The sequence below is a fragment of the Eptesicus fuscus genome, chromosome 23 (assembly GCF_027574615.1).
Source record: "Eptesicus fuscus isolate TK198812 chromosome 23, DD_ASM_mEF_20220401, whole genome shotgun sequence".
Classification (NCBI taxonomy): domain Eukaryota; kingdom Metazoa; phylum Chordata; class Mammalia; order Chiroptera; family Vespertilionidae; genus Eptesicus; species Eptesicus fuscus.
Window position 1 is genome coordinate 5,087,693 of NC_072495.1, and position 24,411 is coordinate 5,112,103.

The window sequence follows — 24,411 nt, forward strand, 5'->3', positions numbered from 1 at the left end:
ACTCCTGGGGGCTGCCACCAAGGAGCCTTAATCCCTGGGAGCAGACAGGAAATCTCCCCAGGAGCACTGCCCACCCTCTGGTACTGGATGTGGGGGGTGGGGTGAGCAGGGGGAGGTAAGCACATGTCGGGGAGGGGCTGCTTGACCTTAGAGGCCTGTCAATATAACCTGGGAAAGGGATCACTGGCTAGGGGGTGGATCCATCAGAAGCCCGTGAAATCTAGGGAAGTTGATTGGCTATTTTGAACAAGCTTCTGATTTTGCCCAAGCCCAATACAGTGATCCCATGAAAAAACATGATTTCCACTGGCAATACTTGCACAGCCTCCTGACCTGCTTGTTAGGCCTAACTCTTCCTCCAAGGCTGTGAGCCAAGTGCAAAATCCTCAATATCATCGCTACTGTGAAGTCCTTTCACTCGGACTGCAGTCACAGCTTGCCTCCCCTGGCCTAAGGTTTGGGAGCATGTCTGCATTATTTTTACGAGTAGTAATAATAAAGCTAATATTTATTGAGTAGTTACTATTTGCAAAGCACTACACATGCTTCATCTCATTTAATTTCCAATGTAACTTTATGACTTGGTACTGTTATCCCCAACTGGCAGATGACAGACTTGAGACTCAGAGACCACGTTGATGCAGTCAGGAAGGGCAAACCCAAGCTGGTGTGACTCCATGGTCTTAACTGTCCCACTCTACTGCCTGGAAATCCAGTCCCGTTACCCTTCCACGCTGTCTCCTCCCTATGCCTCTAAGGCCCATGCCCAGTTCTCTCCGGAGAGTTGGGTGCCTTCGGAAGCTGGTGTGTATGCTGTCTCTGGAGGGGTCTTTGAGTGTTCCAGCCAGCAAGCTGTTCCTTGAGGCTGCCTCCAATGAACCAGTCTCAGCGGTGTATGTGTGCATGGGGAGTGACCTTGAAATTTGCAATGAAGTCACTCTGTGTCAGCTGCCACTGTAGTGAGAAGCCAGCCACATGGCTCTGCAGAAGACCCAGGGAGACATGGAAGGCACACGGAGTGGGGTTGAAGGAGATGTCATCAACCAGGCAGAGAGGCCATCAGCACCAAGGCCTCTGCTCAACAAAATACGAAGTGTGACCCAAGCAGCACTGTGAGAAGGCCTCCTGCGGTGCCTGACCTTAGAAAAGCCCACTTCGCAGCGAAAATAAATAAGGAAATGAGGCCAACACCATCTCTTCATCACTCTTGCATGTTTCTGGGCAAACAGCAGCTAATGGAGCGTTGCCTGACTCGGAGCTCACAATCAGATGCAGAAAGGTACCTCCACAGGGGTTCAGATCAGACCTCAGCCCTGTTAGCCACCAGCCGCCAGCCTCCCAGATCCAGCTGTTTAACATTTGCAAACCAATATCTAATTTTAACATGGCCTGGACATCAGGTACTCAGCAGAGAGCCAGGGTGCCCTGGGAAGCAGATGGGGTTTACTTCTGGCAGTTTCCTTTCTGGGAATCCCCACATCAAACCCTGTGCTAACAGGAAAGCCATCTCCAAAGTCCTATCCATTCATTCCTATTCAAATGAGAGCATCTACTATGTCCTAGCCATTGTGCTGGGGATAATCCCAGCATTCTCCATTAGGGAAGACTTTCCCATATTCTGTCCAATTCCCTCAAGATCTTTCTGGCCATTTGTTTCATTCTGTTCAAGAAATATTACTTGAGTATCTACTCGTGCCAGGAACTATGGTTGAATATACCACAGTGAACAAGACAGATGCAGTCACTGGCATATGGTAGAATGAATAAAAGATTTAGAGGCAAAAGATTGACTTTGGAAAAGATGGTGAATTCCCAAGAACATCAGTCTCCCATTTAATAAGACAGGATGATCCAACCCACTTCACAAAGATATTATGAATCTCAGAGATAAAGAATGTGAAAATGACTAATTGCATCAACGAACACCTTATTTCTAAATAAGAGCACGTTCTTAGGTTCTGAGTAGATATAAATTTGGGGGAACACTAACCCACTACAATTATACTATATCATCAAATAATTAATATTTTTAATGTTTGACTAGGTTTATGATTCTTATTACTCAACCACCCTATACACCCTTTAAGATCTGGAAGCCTGGGTAATATTTTCTTGGATCTCCATTTTCACCAACATCTAAGTATGTGTTGAATAAGTGAGTGAATGAATTGATGAATGAAAGAACAAACTAAGGAATAAGGATAGTAGCAAACTCAAGGGCCAGGCTGGGAAAATAAAAGAAGGCAAGAGAAAGCCTGATGGGGTGAACTGAAGGGCACACGGCTACTCAACTCCAGCCAACTCTTCCCACGCCAGAATCAAGCTCAGAGCTGCCAGACCTCCTAATCTTCCAACAGAAGCAGAAAGTGTGGCTTTTTATGTGAAATCTTTCCAATTTTAAATGTTGGCAATAAATTAAACTTTTTAAAACACAGTATAGAATAAATAAAATACACCAGTGAGCTGAATTTGGCACACAGACCAACAGTTTATAACCTCTACTTCAGACCCAAGGATTGGCTCTGATGGTGCCATTCCAGACTGACAAATGGTAAAGACATCTTTGGGATGGCTGGCCCTGCAGTGTCTCTCCTCTGCCTAACTGTGAGTTAGGTATTTGTGGAGCTCTGCAAAGATTTACAAGTGGAGGATTCATGTCCTCATCAACTCATGCATTCCAGAGAATTTATTGAACCGTCACTCTGTGTGAAGCTGTGTAAGCTGAACATACACGTGAGAACACACAGGCATAATGCCAGCCCTCGAGGAACCTGGAAAGGGAGAGAGACATTAAACTGATCATTTTTCAAATAACTATTTCATTACAACTATAGTAAACTGAAAAATAAGACAGGAGCAACATTTTCCTTTCTCCATTTTTCGGTGCTTTTGTTTAGTTTATTTGAGCATGGAGATATGTGGACTGGGTCACTATGAAAACCTGCAGAACACAAACAAGAGGTTAGAATTCTTTAAAACATGATTGGAAAAGTTAAGAACAACAGCCACCACTGAGTGAGCATCTATGTGCCCATCTTTGTGCCAGACATGTTAAATGCGTTTTCTTTCACTTTCAAAAAAAAGTCTGCAGAATAAACACTATTTCCACTTTCTAAAGGAAAAACCCTATGGCTGAGAGAGGTTAAGGAAACCACCCAAGATTAGATCACAACATTTCTATTTACATCCCATTGGCTACAACTCAGTCACCTGGTGACACCTACTGTAAGGGGAGCTGGGAAATGTAGTCCATCTGTGTGTCTAGGAAGACAGGAAGCTCATTTGCTGGTCAGCTAGTACTCCTGCCACATTGCTTCCAAATAATCCATTAATTCTGGTTTTATCTTCTGAGTACTTGCAAAAGTTCACCCAAGCTTCCTTTACCTTCCGGTGTGTTCAAGGAGCTATTATTCGTGTAACTTACAGTGTTATATTTATAGTAATAGCTACTTAAAGTCTGTATAACTGCTTCACACTACCATTATCTTTCATGCTTTGCAGAGGTTGGAGGCTCAGGGAGAGATATGCTTTCTTTTCCATGGATTAGAAATGAATACAGCCCTCTGAGCAGTCTTGCCAAGGACTAAGAATATGATATAAAGAATGAAAAGCTTTCAGAAGGAAGGTATTACTCACATAGTCATCCAGGGCTAGGTCTGCAAAGGAGATATGAAAATACCACAAGCCAATCTCAGGCAAATGTCATCCAAGATGCTTAAGAGGTTCCCTCTTGTCAAGTTTCCCTTTATGACACATTGAAATTTTAGGGTACATCAATAAATATCATGATCTGCCATTTCCCTCTAAAGCCTTCCCTGTTGTGAAATTCCAAGTAGCTAATCCCTAGAACAATATCTTCCAGAAGACTGTACTGAGTATGTCTGGGTTTATTTTATGTTGCCCTTTATGTAAAGAACTCTTGCTCTATTCACTACCCGCAGGGGATAAGCAATGAAGGTATTCCAAGCAGGGGTGCCCCGCCCCCATTTAGTAAATAAGTTACCCACAGCCTTAACTGCCTCCCCTGCCAGGGGATTTACTCAAACTGCATTTTATGGAATACTCGTCCTGTGTATGTTAGTAATTGCTCTGAAAGAAAATGAAAAGCAAAGAAGGGATTCTGGAGGAGAAATAAGGTAGGATCAACTGGGTTAGAGAAAGACAAAGAGGTTCTCTCCCATCAGAAGGTTCTGTATGCTGATTCTGGATTGAACATTGAAGAGAGGGCACAGGTTGACTGGAGACAGAAACAGCTGCTACCCTTTCAAGTGGACACAAGACGCCTAAAGGAAGTGAGCATGCCTCGCATTTACAGACACGTACTCATATATCATTCTTCTGAGTTTGAAAAACAAAGGCTACTGCTCTGCTCAAAATATTCCTAGGTGGGATATTGGTTACATTCCCTGATCACCCCATTGTTAAGTCAAGGGTATGGAAAACCTCATAATTAAGAACAGAAGCACTGGAGTCAACAGATCTGGGTTCAAATCCTTAGTCTGCCCATCACTAGCTGTGGAATCTTGGATAAGTTAACTAATCTCTCTGAGTACTATTTCTTGGTGCTCCATTTCCTCACAGGTATCATGGGGGTAAAAACGTACCTACCTCATTGGCAAATACTTAGTTTGCTCCCTGACACACATGACCATCTTCCCTCCAAAAACATTTAGCCATTATTATGGCTATTTTAGCATATTTTGCAGACTTCAATGGCGTGGAAACCTTTTAACACAGAATTCCCATTAGCATCTCAAGGGGCACGGCAGAACCAAGTTTGGGACATGCTGAGCAAGAGGACATCCTATGATGATGACAGACTACAAGGGAGTTCCAAGACCCAGAGGGAGTACACCCCGAAGCTCAACATGAACGTGGTCTCTCCCCCCATCTCTCAGAATCCAAAATGGTTCATCTGAAGATGGTGCCAACGTCCTGGGTCCACCTGCAAAGTCCTGGTGTCTGGGTCTTCTGTTCACCCAGTTCCAATCCCAGACAGGACTTAAGGAATATGGGGCTAACCTTTCTGTTCAAAATGAGGACCTGCCCGCCGAATACCATGTGGAGCCCTCAGACCTCACACACTACCATCCCACCCACCTGGGAGGCCAGTGATTCCGCTTCCTCCTGGAGATGATTCTGCTCTGTGGTGAGAGTGCCCCTGCGAGTCTACTCCTGCCTGTCCACGCTAAGCTCTATGTCACATGATCTGCCGCCACCTGCAGCTGTAGCTATCTGAGTTTCAATGACATCACCTCACTCCTCAGCACTTCCGATACACCAGACAGTTTACTGAGCACCTGAAGTGTACCCCTCACTTAATCATCACAAGAACTCCGTGTGCCCATGTCACAGATGAAGAGAGTGAGGTGACAAGAGATGAAATGACGTGCCCAAGTTCTCCCAGTACATTACGATCTGAACCTGAACTAGGTCTCCTGAGTTTGGTTCCCCTACTTCCCACCATCCCCTTCTGCTCATCATCTCCCCCGCCACCCCACACCTCACCCCCGGCTCTTGCCTGTTCTCTGCAGGGATCTCCAAGAAAGAACTGGATGGACTTAGGCAAGAAGGAAGAGTTCCAGTCAGACACATTGATTTCCAGAAAAATAGCCTTCCACTCACTGATGTTCCACAAATTCGCCTGATTCCAATATCAGGACTAGGAGTGGTGGGTCACTTGAGAAAGCCAAAGTGAAGATCATACAACATAATGCATTCATTCCTTTAAGTGTTTTACTTTAACCTAAAATACAGCAATGTCATTTGTTCGCCACTCTTGTCAGGCAGGGAGCAGGTCTTGTCATGGAGCGCAATAGCCCTAATGGAATTCCCTTCTCTCTCTCGTGCATAAATCACAACCATAATTTATTACCTTTGGCATCCAATTCCGATTTCTTTAGAGCAGTGCACTTTAAAGACGGCACACGCAAAGCAACCTGAGTGCTGCTCTCTTCCAGAATTTTGTGATTTTTCTTTTCCAATCTCTTAGTTTTCGTCCCCTAAGTTGACAGCATTTCTTTGCAACTTACCTTTTCAAGTCTTTTTCAAGGCATTTAACTTAGTGTTCATAGAAATAACTCCTCTCTTTAAACTCTTGTATTTGATCTGTGATTTGTAATATTTAATTAAACTCTACACTTATAACAGAACAAAAGGTAGGATCCATGATCTTCCCCCAGATGTCTGCCTGACTTGCTTCCTCACCTCCTTCAGATGGTCCTCAACTGTCATCTTCCCAGAAAGATAAAACTGCAACCCTCCCTCCACCCCTTCCCTGCCCTCTCTTCCCTACAGTGCTTATAATCACCTGAGCTTCTGAAGAGTTTCTCTTTTATTATTGTTTCACTCCATTCAAATGTAAGTGTTGTAAAGATGGATACTTTGTTTGCTGATATATCCCTGATGCTTGGCACATAGTAAGTCCTCAAAAGATATAACTTAAATGAATGAACCAGTCCTCCAAAATGGTGACCAGGCCTTAAAGCTGATACCAAAGAAATCTTCAGAAGGACTCTGTGTCTTAAAGGGAGCCACTAACTTTGAGGTCAGACACCTACCTCAGAGGCTCACCAAGAGCAGTAATGATGCAACCCTACTGCACCCAGCTCTCACCTAATTCCCCGCCTCTTACCAGAAAGAAGGCAGCTGCAGCCTGGTGGTGACAGGTGGTTCCCAACCCTCCCTACAGGGGGGGGGGGGGGCAGTAGGGGGATATTTTGCCCACCTTGAGGACAAGGAAATATTTTAAATAATGATATCTATGCATATTTTATACATCAAAAATATATATTAAAAGACAGTTTCATGTCCCAAACTGTAGGGCACTACCTCTATGGCTAAAGCTGCCTCCAGCCCAGCCCACTCGAGAGAGAAGCAGGCTCCACTGCCCCCCTTCTCACCCCCCTCCCGGGCCTTTTCACACTCCCCTGCACAGAGGAAAAATGAGCCTGAGCCTGTTCTCAGATGTGTCCAGGGGCCAGACTACTGCCTGGGCCACATCGGTCTGCCTGTTGTTACCATGTCAACTCAGGCCTTTGTCCGCGGCACGCTGACCAACACCTATTACTCACTCTGTCCTTTCCTGTCCAGCGGTGCCAATGAAATGATTTATCAGCAGGAGCTCAGGACGGGCTGCCAGGTTCTGAGCAGAGGAAGGAGACTTGGGAAATCCTTTTGTGAAATAAAGGCCTGGTCCCCAAAGGACACACGTCACCATCTCCAATGCCTTTCTCACAGCTCCGGATGACGCATTCATTCACTCACTCATGCATTCCGTTAACAAATATTTACTAAGGACTAGAACTGAGCCAAGCCTATGGGATTTGGTAGTGAGCAAAAGAGGTGAGGTCGCTGCCCTCCTGGAGTCACAGACCTGGGGGAAGGCAGACTCAGGACAAGTTACTTACAGGTGCACTAGGTGATATTATCAAGGTAAGAGGCAGGGGCCTCAACTGGCCCAGGAGAGAGAGAAGGTCTCTCGAGGAGGTGATTCTTGAGCTGTGACCCGAAGGCAGAACAGGAGTTAACTCCACCAAGATGGAGGGAAAGCATTCCAGGTGGAGGACAGAGCACAAGCAAAGGTCCTGAGGTCAGAAAGAGCTTGGTGTTAGTGAGGATCTACCTATAAGAGGAAGTGCGGCCAGAGAGCGGAGAAGGTGGGGGAGATGGCAGAGGGGAGGAGCTGGGGAGGCAAGCAGAGACCAGGTGATGCAGAGCCTCGAAGGCCAGTATAATGTAGCTGCTTTTTATCCAGAAGGGCTGAGCAAGATCACTGGAGGGTTGCAGATGGAGGCAGGTCAGGACCCTACTTGCACTCTCGGAACCCACTTAGGAAAACAGATGAGGGGGGACCTGCGTGCAATAGGGAAGACACTTAGGAACCCAGAACAGTGCTCCCAGACTGTAGGAAAGGACCATTGGCCCACCCCCACCCCCGCCCCAATCTATGACAAACGCATGCTTTTGTAAAATAAGACAAAAATTTGCTTGGATGTCAAACTGCTATAAAAGTTTCTACACACTCGGATTTCTTTACTTCCTCTTTGTGGACCAGGAAGTGGTTTGCGGACTGTTATGGTCCACAGATGACAGTTGGAGTAGCAGTGTGTAGCATGAACAAGATTCCCAAGGGAGACTTGGGTGTCCAAAGAGAACACTTTATTTCCTAGCAGCTAGTTCAGTTTGGACACCTGGCTTCTGTTCAGCCTGACGTAGGAAACATCCTCAGCCCTTCCAGATAAGCCTGCAGGTGACTACTCACATACATTCAGGTGTTGACACTCCGCCATCTCCCTCCTCACCCTCCTCCTCCTGCCACACTCAGGGAACGCAAGCACACAGCAGCCCAAATGGTCTTAGTGAGAGAAGGGCTGCCGTATTTAGAGGTTTTTTTTTGTATTTTTTTAAATATGTGTTTTAATTGATTTCAGAGAGGAAGGGATAGGGAGAGAGAGATAGAAACATCAGTGATGAGAGAGAATCATTGATCGGCTGCCTCCTGCAAAGCCCCCCCCCCCCCCTCCGCTCACTGGGGATCGAGCCTGCAACCCGGGCATGTGCCCTGACCAGGAATTGAACCATGACCTCCTGGCTCTTAGGTCAATGCTCAACCACTGAGCCATACCAGCTGGCTGCTGTATTTAGTTTTTATCTGACTCTGCCCAGTGCCAGTTCCCACCCTCCATGTAACGTGTCCCTTCAGCCCTAGAGCTCATCTTCTGTTCCGCACTGATCTCCGCTGAGAGGGAGCTGCATCCTGTTCTGGTCCTCACCTGTCCCACTCATCCATGCATCCTCTGCTGCACAAGTGCCCTCATCCTGGGACCAGCCTCCCCTCTGGCCCTTCTTCTTTACCTCCAACTGGCTCCTTTCCCATCTCCCTCTGGGGTCACACATAACCCCTGTGCTTTGTGTCTTCCCTCTGTTCAACGCCCCACACAGCCACCCCTGACCTTTAGCTTTCTTGGCACTGTAGAAGCAAGGCTGCTGACCAGAGTATCAGAGGGGCCAACAAACACAGGTGCCCATTACCCTTGATCTCTGTGCTTAAAGTGGTGCCCCCAAACTTATGTAAAATTCATTCTCATTTTCCTTTTCTCTCTCTCTCCCTCTCTCCCTTCCTCTCTCTCTCTCTCTCTCTCAACTTTCCCTAATCTGGCTTCTAAACAGAAGTGGGAGGAGGAGAGTTGGGTCTGGCTGATGTTGATTTCTTGAACTCTCTGTCTCACAGCCAGATCAATATTTTGCATTAAAGAGGTAATAAATCACCACCCTTATTATCAACTCCTATTCTGTTCCCTGTTCCCTGGGTAAGTGATTAGTGCTGCTCACCAATATTTCCAATTCTTCTTTCAGTGACTCCTCGGCTCTTTTGAATGAGACATGGTCACATGACTTGCTGTGGCCAATAAAATGGGAGCACTTCAGGGCTATAAACAATGCTCTCTGACTTCTGCAGCAATCATGGAAGCATGTTTGCTTCTGTTGACATGGGAGACTCATGAAATCAAAGCAGCCTGGAAGCTGCATTAATCACAGAAGGCAGCTGCCCAGAGAATCACCAAGATTTCAGCAGACTTTGCCTTGAATGCAAAATAAGCTTCTATTTTGAACCCACTGGTTGTCTGTTACAGCAGCATAGCATTGCCTGTCCTGACCGATATACCATGTTTTTGGCCCAAACAGCGGATGGTAGAAGTGAAAATAAAAAGCACTTGCCAATATCTCAGCAGGTCATTTGTCCAGGGGAGGTTGTGGCCATTCTCTAGGCTTCAAATAATGGTGACCTGGTTTATAAAAGTGGTGGCCGCAAAGATGACAGACGTGGATAGACAGACTATGCAGAGAAAAGGGACAAGTCTTGGAGACAGATCAGACTGGGAGGATGAGAACAGGGGTGTGTCAGGTTGTACCTGGTCTCTGGCGTAGGGAACTGGGGAATGGTAGACCCACTAAGTGAGATACAGAGCACTGCAGTAGCACCGCCCTGTCCCACAAGGTCTGAGCGTGGCAGGTTGCCTTGTGACAGACAGCCTTTGTTTTGGATGTCTCCTCATTTCAGCTGGCAAGCCTGGGGAGGGGCTTCCTCGGTTGTGTGGTAGACGCTCCAGAGGACCAGCCAACAGGACTCTGCTGTAATCGCTCCCATCTATAATCATCAGGGAAATACCACACTCCCAGGGGAAATGCTGCACTCCAGAAACCACTGGTATTTGAGCACCTGACAGAGCTGCCAGTGCTGAGGGTTTGATGGATGGAGAAGGCTGAGAAGAGGGTCTGATTTAACTGTTTGCTGTATCCAACTAATTACATGGCATTCATTCATCAACACAAGATGGCGAAGAGGAGAAAGTCCTGCTCCAGGCCTGGCCTTCTGATTGGTGCTGCAGAGACAGAAGTGAATAAGCTACTGGTTTCATGAGATATCTAGGTATAGGAGGTATCTCAACAGCCTTTGTCCTCGAGCGTCCTCCCCAGAGCCATGGGGGCCCAGTCCTTCGGTCAAGGCCTCTTCCACATACTGCTGGGTGATGCTGAGCACCCCAATGACCTCTCTGAGAGCCACTGTCTGCAGATGTCAAAGGAGGAGAAGGAGGAGGACAGTATCCAGGGTGCTGTGAATCTTACATCAAACAATTCCTGCAGAAACTCTTAGTCTGTTCTGGGAGAGACAACTTGATCGAGTTACTCCCAGGTCCCAATATGTTGAAAGGAGATTTAGACAGCTGGCAAAGAGTTGAGCGTTAGTTAGTGGAAAGTACATAGATAACAAAGCCAAGGAGGAAACAAGGCAATTATTAACTTCAGAGAGAGCAACAGGTGCTGCAGGAGAGGAAGTGATCTGAGTGGACAGCAACAGCAGCTTTGGCAGCTCACTCCACCCCAATGGGGTAATATGAACATGGAGTACTGCTCCCACAGAAATTACAACAGACCTGGGGGGAGGGGGAAGGTGTCGCCGGGAAAGGCAGGAACAGGTGTGGGCAGAAAAAGGAGAGCCAACCCTTACCTGCCACTGCGAGAAGCCAGGGGTAAAGTCCAGAATGGAGTCACACACAAGCAGGCCATTTAGAGACGTGTAGGTAAATAAAATAACCGCCACGAAAGGGGACAGTGGTTGCTTCTGGGACGGGAGAGGAGCTTATTGGTACAATAAGCTTTGCACACGTACTGGAATCTAAACCAGGATTTCTCAACCTCAGCACCATGGACATTTGGGACCAGATCATTCTTTGTGTTGGAGATGTTCTGTGCACTATAAGATGCTTAGCAGCATCTCTGGTCCCTACCCACCAGATGCCAGTAGCAAACTACCCCTGCCAACTCCAGCTATGACCAGACATTTCCAAATGTCCCTGGGGGCAAAATCATCTCTCCTGTTGCGAACTACTGATTTAAATTAAGTATGTATCTAACTTTAATTTTTAAAATTCCTTTATCAAAATGCTTAGTTCAGTGACCAATCTAAAATGTCCATTTAGCTACCATCTGGATTTGCCTTAAACCACCATGTCTGTGCAAAATACATACTGTCATTTGGGAAACCTTTAAACAACCTCACAAGAAATGCAGATCAGGTGAGACTTCCTCCTTTTTACCGAGGAAGAAACTGAACTCTGAGAGGGGTGTGACCTGCCCAGGCTCTCCTGGCCCAAATGTGCTGGAACAGGGCCTTCTGGCTCCATCTCTGGCCTCTATCATTTTCCAAACTGGACATAAATTCTATCCTGAGCAATAGTTTAAACTGACCACTCGCTCGGCTAGCATGGCTCAGTGGTTGAGCATCGACCTGAGAACCAGGAGGTCATGGTTTGATTCCCGGTCAGAGGACATGCCTGGGTTACCAGCTCGGTCCCCAGTAGAGTGGTGGGGGCAGCTGATGAATGATTCTTATCACTGATGTTTCTATCTCTCTCTCCCTCTCACTTCCGCTCTGAAATAAATAAATAAATAAATTTTTAAATAAGCTTACCACTCATCTGATTCCCTGTGGGGCTCATCCACACCCAGCCACCAGGCATGGGTGGGTGGCACCTCTCAGCCTTCTTGGAGAGCAGGAGGCATTGTAATTGACTGCCCTGTTGCCTCTGCTCCCCTGCCCAGGCTGAGTCACTGCCAGAGATAAACTGGCTGATATTTCAGCTGGGAGATAGCATCTCTCCAGCCACCCTCCTTAATAAGCCTCCAGACATTGGCGATGGCGAAAACCTTATCTTCTTCTGCAGATGTGCCTATCTGCTTCCCAGCCCCTCACACAGTTGTGTTCCCAGGGAACAGAACCCCACTCACTTGCTCAAGATTAAAATCAAAACATCCCCCTCAGGGATGTGGTCATACTTGACATCAGACTGTATTCTTCTGATGTGACATATCCAGGGCTGATCTCAGAACTCAGTAACTAATTGGGAAATATAAAGCTCAGAGAGGTCAAGTGACTTGCCTAAGATTACACAGCATAGGTGGAGAATGGCCTTGAATTAAGGTCGGCAGGATAACCAGGGATCAATAGTCTCTAAGGTATGAATGTTAGCTACTTTGCTAACTGTCTTGCCCTTGAATAAGCCAGAAGGCCCTGTTACAGCACATTCAGGCTATGAGAGCCTGGGCAGGTCATAAGTACTAATGAACTTAATTTTTCTGGGTCTCTGTCTTATCACCTGTAAATGGGAGTAACAATAGAAGTAGATATCATACAGGGTTATTATGAAGTTTAAATGAGCTGATATATTTAAAGCACATATAGCACAATATTTGGCACATAGCAGATACTCAATAAATGGTACCATTACTATTACTGGTATTCTTTGGGGGAAGAAATTCAGCTTATCTCTAGGGAACTCCTAAGGCAAATCTGGTAGGCATGATTAACAAAAAATGTGCCAGGGTCATTTCTTGTTGCTCACGGTGTGGTCTGTGCACCAGCAGCAGAATTACTGGGAATTTGCTGGAAATACAGAGTCACAGGCCCCCGGCCCTGCTGAATCAGAGCCTGCATCTTAATGAGATCACCAGGGGATTCGTGTGCACCTTAAAGTTTGAGAAGCACTGGTATAGGGCAATTTTTCTCAATTTTCCCTGTGCATTGGGGTCACCTGGGGGAGTTTTAAAAGAATTCAGATGCCTCAGCCCCACTCCCACAGATTTTGATCTGGAGTAGGGTCCAGGCATCATTATTTTTTAAAAGCCCCCCAGGTGATTCTGACGCATAGTAAGGTGTGTATCCCAGGTCCAGTGGAAGCTGGCCTGTTTGGGGTTGGACAGAACTAAGTTTGAAGCTAAGGCCTTTCTACTTCCTAGCTGTGTGACATCAGGCAAGATGCTTAACTTCTCTGATTCTCAATTTCTTCATTGTAACATGAGAAGAACAATCCTTTCTCTTTCTTCTCTAGGTTGCTAAGAGAATGAAATTAACATTGATGATGTATAAAAGGCTGGCAATAAGTAATCCTATTAAATAAAGAGATAATATGCAAATTGACTGTCACTCCAACACACAAGATGGCCACCCCTATGTGGTCAAAGATGGCTGCCCCCATGGGGACATAAGATGCCTGCCACAAGATGGCCAGCAGGGGAGGGCAGTTGTGGGTGATCAGGCCAGCAGGGGAGGGCAGTTAGGGGTGACCAGGCCGGCAGAGGAGGGCAGTTGGGGACGACCAGGCCTGCAGGGGAGGGCAGTTGGGAGGGACCAGGCCTGCAGGGGAGGGCAGTTAGGGGTGACCTGGCCAGCAGGGGAGGGCAGTTAGGGGTGACCAGGCCAGCAGGGGAGGGTAGTTAGGGGGTGATCAGGCAGGCAGGCAGGCGAGCGGTTGGGAGCCAACAGTCCTGGATTGTGAGAGGGATGTCTGACTGCCCATTTAGGCCCGATCCCGATGGGCAGGCAAACATTCCTCGAGGGGTGCCAGATTGGAGAGGGTGCAGGCTGGGCTGAGGGACACATACACGCCCCCCCCCATGCACGAATTTCGTGCACCAGGCCTCTAGTTGCTAAATATGAATGCATCCACCCTCTTGTGTGAATCGCACCCTGATGAGCCCAGAATAATACGATATTATTGTTATCAACATTAATGTGATTAGTGGCAGGGGTATTGTCTTCAAATATGAAGGATTAGGAGCTCTCTGGGACACAGCACATCAGTGTTGATGCAGGACATGGATTGAGGAGGCAGCCCCAGCAAGGTCAAGGAAATAGTCCCTGCTACTATTTATGGAGCACTAACCATGCACTTAGAGCACTTACTAGTACTCATGCATTTAAAGGTGGCACGCAAAGCCCAAAGTTTGGCGGACCACCAGGTAACAAGTGTGGAAATGTGGAAATGACAGGAAAGCACTGCCAGGGCCCAGGGGGTGCTTGGCAACAGTGACAGCACTGGGTCTGAGGGCCAAAGGGCAACTCAGGGCCTCAGGCCCTTCACCTATAGAATTAAGGAATGACTCCTGGTCCTGCCTGCTTCCAGGTCTCGGTGAGAACCAAGTGAATTAACCAGTGGAACTGGTTCCTAAGCCTTCCAGAGCTGCTGACACGATACTGGAATTCCATGATTATGTAGACACCCTGGGTGCCCCCCAACCTGACCGGAGCGAGGACCTCAGTTCATACCAGCAATGCTTCTGGGGCACACACAAGAGATGGGGTTCCCCAGGAGTGTGGGAAACCTCCAGCGAGAGGTCCAGGATGTGAGCGCTGGTCCCCCACTCTGTCAGCTGAGCCAGGAAGGCTTGGGCTGCGAGAAAAAGCCCGGCTCCCTCCAAGGGAGCCGATCTGTTTCTCCCAAAGATTCGAGCGAGAACTGGAAAAACTAAAGCAGCCACAGACTCACTCCTCCTGCTTATTTTTAGACGGAGCAGCCTGCACTGCGTTCCATGTTGCATCAAAATGCCTACAGATTGGAGCCCTGCTGCTCCGGGAAGCCTCCAGAAAGGTCCTCACAAAACAGCGGAAGATGGGCTCGCAGGTGCTCGTGTTCTTGCACTGAGATATGTGTCTTCCATGTCTTTTTTAAAAAATGTTTTTAAGAAAAATTTTAAAAAGCATCAAGAAGAAAAACAAATTACACATATACATACATATATGTACATGTACATGTGCATATACATGTACAAACACTAAAAAATGGAGCCTGTTCTGCCTTCTTTCACTTAATAACTGATCTTGACTATCTTCCAGTTTCATTGAATAAACTTCAAGTACATCTGTTTCATTAGTTTCATAATAAAATAGTCAGTAAAGCCAGAATCCGTTTGCTGCACACTGCTCTAAGCATTCTCATGTCTACATGACTTTAATCCTCATTCTATCCCTCTGAGGTAAATTCTATTATCATCATCCCCATTTTACACACGAGGAAACTGAGGCTCTCCAGAGGCTTGCTCAAGATCGGGACACAGTCCTGTCTTAAATGCAGGTGCGTATGACACCCAGGTCCGCCCTTAACCAACACATGTTCCCGCCCCCAGATCCCATGGGGTGAAGTTGTCCTCATCATGCACTCACATTGATTCTACGTTGGCCGTTCATCATACAGATATGTTGATAGAACATCCTTGTGAACACACAACTTGGGGTCACATGACTATTTCTCTAGAATCATCAGTGCCTAGTTGTGGGACAGTGATGGTAAGGTCAGGCCATTGCCAAATTAGCAGTCCTCCAAAAGAGTTATGTCGTTTATTCTCCCATGAGCAGTGTGGAAATTGTCTGCCTTCACAACCTCTCTGACTTTTAAAAATCAAAGCCAAGAGTGACTCTCCATCCTGCCTCTCTCTTTTCTCTCCTTGAACACGCGGATGTGCCATTTTGTTGAAGCTGACCTAAGAGAATAGATGGCAGGCCTCCCCTGCTATCCCAAAGCAGAGTGTTACTACGAAACCTTTTGTGAGCAAAACCGGCATAAAGCTAAGAAGCAATTGCCGTTTATTTACATGGAAAACTTTTTGAGCTTAATCAGACTCTCAAAATAACCCACCAATTCATACCAAATAACACAGAAACCTAAAATAGCACTAACTTAGAGTACAAGCAGCGCCAATCATGCTGCTCGGGGTGCGCGCTGCCTCTGGAACTGGCTCACTGCAGAACAAAAGCTAAATGCTGTTTTAGCTTTTCCCCCTTTTTCCTATAAGCAAAAATCCTCTCCCGATTTCTTCTGGTTAGCGAACACTGGTACTAATGAAGGTCCTTCACAAAAACGAAGTGGTATCACGGGACCTTCTAGGGCAGGCAGCTGCATGGGGAGAAAGTCCCATCCTTGCAGTAAAGGGCCGAGTCTCCCCTCCCAGCCTTTGCACATGTGCTTTCCTCAGCCTGGTCCCTCCTACCCCACTCTCAGGTTTCAGCTTTGACATCACCTCCTCCAGGAGGCCTTCCTTGCTCCCCTAGGTGGGCCTGGATGCCTTCGCAGCACCTCCCACCCTTCTTTACTTCCAACATAACATTGATCACATTATATGATACCAAATTTCATCAAATCTAAGCCAGCATCGTTATTTTGTATAACCCTAAAAAAGACTGACATAACACTTTCCTTTTCTCCACAGCTTTGTTAAGATATAATTCATATACCATACAGTTCACCCTTAGAAAGTTTATAATGCAATGGTTTTAGTATATTAAGATACGTGCAACTGGTACCACAGTCCATTTTAGAATATTTAGATTGCTTCAAAAAGAAACCCTATATCCACTTGCTATCACCTCCTCACCCCTTACCCCTCAGCCCTACCCAATCATAAGCAACCACTAATCTACATTCTGTCTCTATATATTTGTCTATTCTGGATTTTTTACATGAATGGAACCATACACTGTGTGAACTTTTGTGACTGGCTTCTTTCACTCAGCATAGTATTTCCAAGGGTTACCCACATTGTGGCAGTACCAGTATTTTATTCCTTTTTATGGTAGAATATTCCCCTGTGTGGACAGACCATATTTTGTTTACCCATTCATCAGTGATGACATTTGGTGGTTTCCCCTTTGCCTATTGTGAATAATGCTGTGCTATAAACATTTGTGGACAAGTTTATATGCAGACATCTGTTTTCATTTCATCTATATGCCTAGAAGTCACCATGCTTTCTTATCACTTAGAATGTTTATTTCTACTTATTTAAAAAGTGCTTTTATGATTCATTTAGACATCCATTTTTTTATCACATATCACTCTGGCACATAAAAAAAAAGCAGCAAAACATATTGGCTAAGGCATTCCAGAAATGTCTTCCTTACAAAGTCTAGGTCTTCTAAGTCACTGTTTAAAACACAGTTGCCAGTGTCTATGTTTTCCTGTGAGATAGCGTCCTCTGTGCCATTAAGAGCGTCAGAGATACAAGAATCCTATAAGACGCTCCACGGTCGTCTCTAAAAATGGCTAACGGCATCCTGACTGCTGCTGGTCAATGGTGATTCTACACCACTGATTAAGATGCATCCCAATCTCAGCAGGATTAATGTGTGTGTGTGGGGGGGGAGAGTGCATCTCTGAATTCATAAAATAGGCCCTGGCCGGGTAGCTCAGCTGGTTAGAGCCTTGTCTGATACACCATGGTTGTGGCTCCATCCCCAGTCAGGACATATACAAGAATCAACCAATGAATGCATAAGTAAGTGGAACAACAAGTCAATGTTTTTCTCTGCTCTCTGTCTTATCTCTCACTATAAAAAAAAAAAATACTCATGAAGTAAGATCATTCCCTTTCTGCTTGCCTTTATCTCACAGAACAGAGCATAAGTGTCTTGAGGACAGAACAAATCTCATCTGCCCTGTATTCATTCATGCACTCAGTCACCAAAAATATATGCAGCAACCAGCCCGCATATAATATATCCTTAATAGAATTATATAAAGTGAATGAATAAATGTTGACCTACTTTGGGAATGGAACTCACTCACCTCCTGTCTGGGGGACCACTGTCAATGTATTTCCTCTCTGAGCTGTTTACCCATCTGTGAGATGACAGCTGTGGTGAGAATGACAATGAACTTGCAGGAGCAATGCACCTAGGAGAGCTCCTGGCACACAGTAGACTACTTAAGGTACTTGTGGAATGAAAGAATGACTAAGTGAATGACAAACTAACTACTATTCCAGCTAAAATAGTAGTCCTGCTCATTTTTCAGGGTTCCAAACACTTTGTGTGTGAACTCATTTTTTTAATCCCTCCTTTAATCCTCACAACAACCCCACAAGGTAGGTACTAATATTATCCCCCGTTGACAAGTAAGGAAACAGAGGCACGAGAGGTGAAAGAATAAGTGAATACCGGAATGAGTGAACGGTGACCTATGTTAAATTCCAAGGCATTCCATTTCCAGGGGTAAACGTGGTCAGACACTGTCTGTAAATGGGGGAGTAAATCACCTATACCTCCCAGGTGGGGCCAAGAGGAAGTGAGTCCATGTGTGTGAAGCACCCGGCTCAGGTGCAAATGAACAAAGAGAAGTCGGACTCATCTGACATGAAGATCCCTTCACTGCTTGGCCAGGGGACCTTGGGCAAGTCCCATCACTTATTTGAACCTCAGCCATCCATAAAATGGATTTGTGAGGACCCCACAAACGCCCCAGGTGGCGGTGAGGAAACGAAACCAGGCCTGCACAGCTCACAGCTCAGCCAGTGACCATCTCGATGGAAGCCTCATCTGACAGGTGGCCCTTTCCCAGCCAGGCCTGCTGGCGCCTCCCACTCAAGGCGAATCCCGCATGTGCTGCAGCACCAACCCTTCAAGCTGTCAGACAGGATGGGCAGAACCCAGTGGGTGCACTCTGCTTCCCCCAAATGAATAAGTCATTACAGAAGAGCGTTATGCATCCCACCAGCATCCATAAGGGCCTGAATTATATATAACAAGGCTGCAAAGGCAATTTATCCCAGGCACGTGCAAGGCATAAAGTGGGGCTTCTCAGGTGCCCGAGACAATTTTCAGATATTGCCATTTTTATCAAAGCAATAAGGCCCACCAAAGGAACACCCTGCCCCGAGGGTGTTGGGATGCCTTAATTGGGTTTATTTATTATTGGAGGAGAGAAATCTGACTCTCCCTCCCAGCTCTGCTACCTCCTCCACCCACCGCCCCCATGTGGCTGCTTCTCAGCTCAGGGGCTCTGGGATCTGGGGATGCTGCCAAACCCAGCCACCTTCCTAGGGAACCATCTGCTGAGAAGCTGGGGTGGGACCAGGTGTGCTCCACATCCCTGGAAGGGAGGGAAGGAGGGAGGGATTGCAAGAAGAGAACATGGTATGATCGCAAGAGTGCTAAATCAGAGCTCAGGAGTCCCACCTTTGCCACTGATTACAGGTGGGGAAACTGAGGCATGGAAAGTTGATGTTAAGTAACTATGTGATACAGGGAGAGAGGAGAGGAGCTGACAGCTACTGAATGCTTACTGTGTGCTGGCACTCGAGATACCTGGAAGAGACATCCCTACATAAGTGAGCGGCCTCTCCATCACATTCCAACACTCACCCTCCATCCCTGGGCTTGAGCCCAGCAGGCTGCCCTGTTAACAGTGCTCACCTGTGCCGGTGCATTTCTAGCTCAGGACTTCCGTACTCACTGTTCCTACTGCCTGAAACACTGTTCCTCCAGATCTCTGCATTCCTGACTCCCTCACCTCCTGGTCTGTGCTCAAATGTCACCTTCTCAGAGATGACTTTCCTGACCATCTTATCCAACTGGCAAGCCTGACCCATGCCATGATGCTCCATCAGCTTGTCACATGTTGGGTTCTCCTGAAGCAAACAGAGGTAACACAGTATGGGTTTAAGGGGAAGCAGGGTGGGGCAAAAGGGGGAAGATAAATTGTAACTCAAGTTCAACAAAGCCTTGTCCAACTCAGGAAAGAGCTCTACAAGCAAGAATTGCCCACAGAATATCCTGAGCCTTGGTACCCCTTCCTCACACAGTCACTGGATGTAGGTTACTCTGGGAAGGGTGTGAGCTTGGGCAAGGTGACTCTGCAGCTCAGGCAGACCCTGAAGGAGCCAACAGGTGGGGGCTGTCCGCTGGCCACACTCCACAGTTGAACCCCAAGTCCTTCCTGACAGGGGATGTGTGTGGGTGGCACATCTCCCCCATGTCTACAACACTCCTTATCCTGCTTTAAATTTCCTCCAAGCACTCTGTACATATATGTATTCATTTATTGTCTTTCCATGCAACTAGGCTGTGAGGTTTCCTAGAATACAGGCAATGACTGCCTTGTTCTTTTTGCCTAGAACAGTGCCTGGCACGTGGCAGATACTCAGTAAAAATTTACTCAAAGACCTTTTCCATCTGACTTATTTCACTTAGCATGATACTCTCAAGATCCATCCATGACTCATATGTGGAATACAAATCAGAAAGCAACAAAAGAACAAACAGAATAAACTCACAGATACAGACAAGAGAATGGTGGCTACCAGAGGGGAAGGGGGGTCAGGGAAGTATGAAAAGGGTAAAAGGGGTCAAGTATTTGGTGACAGAAGGGTGGTGAGCACACAATGCAATGTACAGATGATGTTACAGAACTGTACCCCTGAAACATACGTAATGTTATTAACCAATGTTACCCCAATAAACTTCAATTTTTTATTTGCTAGTGACTGAATAAATGAATGAGTGCCTCCATTGCTCCCAACTTAATTGGGGAAGACTGACCAGTGAACAGACAATTACATTGCAGCCTGGGAACACTCTCAAAGGGGCGATGGGTGGTCTCTAACCCAGCCGGGGTGGGGAGTGCCCAAGGAAGTCTGTCTGTCTCTAAGTCCACTGCCATTGCCACTACAGCAGGACAGGACGAGCAGCACAGCAGCAGCCCTCACTGTACTCAAACGGCCACTCCATCATCTTGATATGTCTTGCACGGTCACCTAACCATTTCATGTTTTTATATATTGCCTCTCCAACCAGGTTATTGCTTCTGTGAGCCTAGGGAGCATGTCTTACATTGCTTTTCTTTATCCCTCTCAATGCAAGTGTGGTGTTTTGTGTACCGCTGACACTCACTGAATAATTACTGAATGTATGAATAGGGCCTTTATGGATGAAGGCAGCATGGCCATGGATGACCAGGTTTTCTGACCTCCAGTTGGGACACAAGGTCTGCAAAAATAAAAACAGCTATCACTCAGTGAGCACTGACTCCCTCCAGATATTGTGCCAAGCACTTTGCACACATCACACCGATCAATTCTCATGGCAGCCTTGAAAGGTACAGGTCTGAATATCGTCTCCATTTTACAGAGGAGGAAGCTGAGGCTCAGAGAGGGGAAAACATTTGCCAAAGATCACATAGTCAATATGGGGTAGAGCTGAGAGACAAGCCTAATTTGATTATGCTGACTTTTTGAGGTTAATGTGGCAGATTATTTAATCAGGATGGAATCATAAAATCTGGGACATGAGGTTAAATATCTCCATAAGCCTGAAGTTGCCAGGGTTTCTGTGTACTCAGGAGGGCAGGGGCAGGAAACATGGCCACTCAGCCCCACTTGTTCTCATCTCAATAATAATTCTAAATGTCTCCTCTTAGCCATCTGTTGTGTCTCCACCAGAAGAAAGAACCAGCTAGCTGTCTCCCAAAACGGTTTATGTGGCAACATCAAGGCTGGGTGACTGTGCTCAGACCGCTATAAACATGAAAAACCTGGCTTTCTCAACACACTGAGAATAGCATCATCTCTAGGATTAGACTCATATTAGCCACACTTTGAGACCAATGTATAATCCAGATGAAAATTATTCATTTGCAAAAAGAAATTACTATTGCAGGGACTGGTTCAGAACATCTACACAACCAGCACTTTCTCTCCTGGTAAGAAGACTAGCCTGGGGAAATAAATAATAATCTGGTTTCCTGATGAATAAAATTGGAACAAGACAAGATGGATGTATTCATTTCATGTTTAGGCCAGCAGACTGAAAAGGCCTGGAACAAGTATCTCATGGAAGATAGTTCAGAAGGGATCATAACCATCACAAGTTAGGTGGCCACGTAGAAGGTGCATATCTTTTGCAGCCAAGCCTCAGAGATTATGCAGCATCATGTCTACTTCACTCTTATCTTTCCGGTTGAGCCCGGATTCAAGGGGAAGGAAAAGAGACCCTGCCTCTTTCAGCCACCGTCCACTGGCCACAGTTATCAATCTGCTTTTATACAACTTGTAGGAGAAAGCATGCCTCTAAATCTAGCCTTGCCACTGAAACAAGTAATATTTGAAGATAAGACTCCCTCTTCACTGGGACAAGATGCAGTGGCGGCACTGCCAAGGTCGGCATTTGCAAGGCTCTGACCTCTAGGTTTCTGTAGCAGATCATGGTGGAGACAGTGTCTTTAAATATGTTAATATGCCCAGTTACATGCCAGACAAGTCTTGCAGGCTTAGGAGCCATCCTGCCTCTTTAAGGTGTCTTGCGTTGCTATGCTTTGATCTATAATATATTGACTTCATGGTTTAACTCTCAAAAGGCAATCTTCACTCCCTATGTTTCCCTGGAGCTTAAGAAAAGATCACTCTAGCACCTTAGACCTGGCAGCAATCTGCACCAACATGGTAATCTGGGCCCTGCCTGCATCACGGGGTTATTGAGAGAATCAGATGGAATTACAGCTAGAAAAGTATCTTGGAATGGTTAAAAGGGATTATTATTATTATCATAATCAAATAAGCAGGTTGTGGCAGTTATAGCTCTTTTGGTAACAAGAGACATACAACCGAATTAACACTAGCATAAGCAAAGGGGAGAACTGCTGGCTGAAGTCTAAGGGAGTCTTGCACTTTCAGGCACAGCAGGATACAGTAACTCTAACATCATCAGCAGGACCTATTTTCTCTCCACCTCTTGGTTCTCATCTTCTCCGGGTTGCTTCATTTCTCAACAGGATGATGGCAAACAGCTTCAGATGCACGTCCTGCTGGGTTCTCCTTCCTTAACTCTTCAAACAAAAGTCCTTCTCCTGACTGTTGTCAGTCCCAGTTGGGCAATGGCCCTCCCTTAATCAACTCTTATGGCCAAGGGCACAGTAATGAGTTGATTGACCAGGTCTGAGAAAAATGAAGACCCTACATCTAAGGATAGAATCAGTTCCACCAAATTATATGGATTGAGAAAAATTGGGGCACTGTCACCAGGAGAAGGGTGAATAGCTGCCCACGGTATGTGACATGGTAGAAGTACATAGGGTGAGGACTCTGGAGCCTGAGTTACCATCTTGGTCCTGCTGAATTAATCTTTCTTGCTCCTGAAGCTTGTATTTGGCCCACAGTGATCTCTATGCTGTGTCCATCTACTGTTATATCAGCATGATATCCAACTACTAAGCCTGATCAGATTTCTCAGAGATTCCTGAGAGTGAACCTGATTGGTCCAGCTCATGTCCTTTTTATAAGGCCCAGGCCCTTTGCCAACCTATGGCATAGCTGTCCTTGGATCATGGGCCATTCCTGGTCCAATAACTATGGCTGGGAAGGGGAGACACTTGGTATAAAACATGGGTGTCTTGGGAGGTACACCATGAATAAGCAGAGAACAGAGACATTGCGAGAGAAGCAGGGAAATTGAGTGGTCATGGCAACAAGTCAATGAGGAAGACTTCGAACTCCTGAAGAAAACAGGGAGGGCCCTGGCTGGTGAGCATTGTCCCATGCACCAAGAGGTCACCAGCTCGATTCCTGGTCAGGCACATGCCCAGACTCGTGCAGGTGGCAGCCAATAAATAACTCTCTCTCTCTAATAAATAAAAACATATTTTAAAAAAGAAAAGGAGGGAGGAACTTCCCTCCCTGGTTGTATTTCCATCCCTGATTGGTAAATCAATCCTGGTGGGAGACATTTAAAGTCAGGCACTTAATACTGAGCCCAATTTTCATAGCAAATCAATGGGGAGAAAAGCAGTTTGAATTGGAACTTCATCTTCGAAAATGAAACTAAAGCTTATCAACATAAAGTTTAGGTTACCATTTCAACTACACATGAACTCTTAGAACAAAAATGAATTAAGTAGTAAACTTTTTGGTGTAATTTTTCTGACAAAACCTTTCGCTTCAGGTTTGGCTTTCATGACCTGATAACAAAAAGGTCATTAAAAATATATTCCAAGGCTCCACTAATTTTTCCTAAGGCCCTCTTAAACCTTTTGATATTTTAATGTTTCTTTTGAAGTGCTCACCATGTCATATTTTTGCCATTTTATTTTCTTTAACTGTTAACTCTTTGGGGGATGACATTCCCCAATGTTTTGCAACTGGTCTAATAGAGGCATCGTCCCATCACAACAGTCACTGCGACAACCACTGTGCCTGAAGCTTGGGTTCAGGTGAATATTGCTACTGACTGCTCTAAGACCACCAGGTTGTCATGGGTCGTCTGTGATTTTCCTGTTCTTCAAGCATGTTTCAACACCACTTTCATCAACT